Source organism: Onychomys torridus, chromosome 22 (assembly GCF_903995425.1).
Source record: "Onychomys torridus chromosome 22, mOncTor1.1, whole genome shotgun sequence".
NCBI classification, from domain to species: domain Eukaryota; kingdom Metazoa; phylum Chordata; class Mammalia; order Rodentia; family Cricetidae; genus Onychomys; species Onychomys torridus.
This window is the reverse complement of record NC_050464.1, coordinates 42,267,523-42,270,353: the sequence shown is the minus strand read 5'-3', so window position 1 is coordinate 42,270,353 and position 2,831 is coordinate 42,267,523.

The window sequence follows — 2,831 nt, the reverse complement described above, 5'->3', positions numbered from 1 at the left end:
GATGTAGGTGCTACAGCTTGACTGTGGAGGTCAGAGGACATATATATTGTGGTAGTCCATTCTCTCCTTCCATTGTGTGAGTTCTATGGATCGAACTCAGGTCATCAGACTGTCTAACAGATGCAGTGACACACAATGTATATGCGTGTACACACACACATACACACACACAAACATATAAATACTCACAAACTATATATGTACACGTACACCCCCACATCTACTCACACACCACATGTGTATCTCCACACAAGCCCACATATCACACACATGCAAATACACCCACATACAAATTCACACACCACACATGCACATTTATACACATACATAGCACAAGTGATGTGAATGTACATACACAATGCAAACATACCACCAACACCGCAGATTGCGTCATCAGATGCAGGCGTGGCCTCCTGCGATGCCATTTTCTTCCAAAGAAGCTTTCCACGTCTTTGTGCGTGACAGCTTGTCACTGACTGCCGCTTATTCCTCTCCTACATCCCACATCCCCTCTGCTCTTTCATAGTCCTGTGTGAACATGTCTCTGAACTGGGGCAGAAATGACACTGGGACCCATGCACCAGCTTAGCAGATGGGTGCCCAGGAGTGCCAGGACACAGGGCTGTACCAGCAGAACATGGCTTGCTAAGGCTCAGTATGGAGTGCAACTATCCAAGAGAGATGATGTCCATGGCATGTTAGCCATGCACATTCTCCTAGTCCTAGAACCTCTGAAGAGAGGTAGACAGTGGCTGGGCTTGATCTTGACTGTCCAGTAGTCAAGGACCTATAGCCAGCTAGTTGGCCAAGTTTCCTACGTAGATGTAAAATCCAGGGGCTGGAGAGATAGCTAAGCGGTTAAGGGCACTGGCTGCTCTTCCAGAGGATCCTGGTTCAATTCCCAGCACCCACATTGCAGCTCACAATTGTTTGTAACTCTAGTTTCAGGGGATCCAGAATCCTCACACAGACATACATGCAGGCAAAACACCAATGCACATAAAATAAAAAATAAGAAATAATAAGAAATGAGAGAGAGAGAGAGAGAGAGAGAGAGAGAGAGAGAGAGAGAGAGAGAAAGGAGAAAAAGAAATTCCCTGGGCCAATTGCCCAGTCAGTGAATGACCCAAGTCAAATTAAGTCAGTGTGACAGGATGAAGGACAGCTACCAATTGCTGTACTTTCCCCAAATCACCAATCTCTCACATGTATCAAGTTCCTGTTTTTTTTTTATTTTTACATTTTTGATTATGAAGGTCCTAAGGCTGCTCAAAATTGAGTCAGACCTGGGTTTAGAGAGCCACCTAGTGTTCAGAAAGCAGAAGTGACTCGATATGACATGAACGGACAAAAATCTCCTTGTCTGGGCCTGAGCAGGTAAGATGGTCCGTTTTGTTGGCCTGACCCTTGGAACAGCTAAATGGCAGCTTGTTGTGAGGAGGAGTTTCTCTAGCTGATATCAAAAGGATAGCTCTCGATGTGTCTATTCTGAGAGTCCCCCTGTCCCACCACTCTGCTGGCTCAGGGTCTGAGGGGACCTGTGCTCCATACATGGGACATATCCCATATCCCTGTTGGCGCTCTTGAGAACAAGGCTCTCACTGTGATGTTATCTGGATAGGAGGTGGAGTCTTGACCTCCTTCCGCCTCCCTGCCATTATGAGAGCATTGAAAAACAAATCTTTGGGACAAATACTATAGAATTGTATTACATGAAATATATAGAATATACAAATTCATAGAGACAGAAAAATTAGATGTTATCTCAAGATGGAGAAGAAAAGAATATAGAGCAACGATTTCCTAAGTACAAAATCTCTGTTTTGTGTGATGGAAAAGCCCCACAGACAGACAGTAGTATCAGGACAGAATATCATGAATGTAATAAATCAATACAATTAATGAAAATAGTTATTGAATTAATACTACGAATGTAATCAATGAATACCACAAATGTAATTAATATCTTGAGTGTAATTAATGAATATCATGAATGTAATTTAAAAAATAAATTTAAAAAAAAAGAAAAGAAAAGTTTTGGGTGCCTTTGGAAAGTCCCCATTCCTGTCTGGTCATGCTCGGTCAACCCCAGGATTTAACAGCTACAGAAGCCAATAAGGCCTGGCTAAACTCAGGCCAAACCATCCCAAAGAGGTCTTCAAATGAGGATTGTTTTGACAAGCTTCAGAGTCAATGATCCCGCCTTTCTGTGGCCACGTGCCGCCTCCTGAACACTGGGAAGCAGGCTTGTCACTGCGGGTGCCCAGCAAAGGGCAGTTGTAATGGCTGCTGACACAGGTACAGCCCACCTTCCTTCCTCTCACCTTGGCCTCAGAGAATGTGGTACCTAGATCTGGAACCAACAGTTCCGAGTCTATTCTGGAGGCCCAGTTTCTTGTTCATCTAAAGAGGAGGACCATGTGTGATCAGACCTGTTTGTCTCTTGACTTTGCTATGGACCATCTACCCTGTGCCAGCAAAGGCTGGGGAAATGTTAATTTTCCTCCCCAGCAGGACCTTGTGGTTTGTGCCAGTGTGTAGGGCTGTCATTGCTCTAGAGGTGGTGGGACTTGGGAGAATGGAGCAGATAAATGAGGCAAACTAAAGTCTCATGCAATAGCCAACTTTATTCAGAGCCTCAGACAATTTACACTCTGAGGGTTAATAAAAGTCACATGAAGCCAAGCAGTGGTGATACACACCTTTAATTTCAGCACTTGGAGGCAGAGGCAGGTGGATCTCTGTGGGTGCAAGGCAGCCTAGTCTACAGAGTGTGTTCCAGGACAGCCAGGGCTACACAGAGAAAACCTGTCTTGAAACCCCCAACCCCA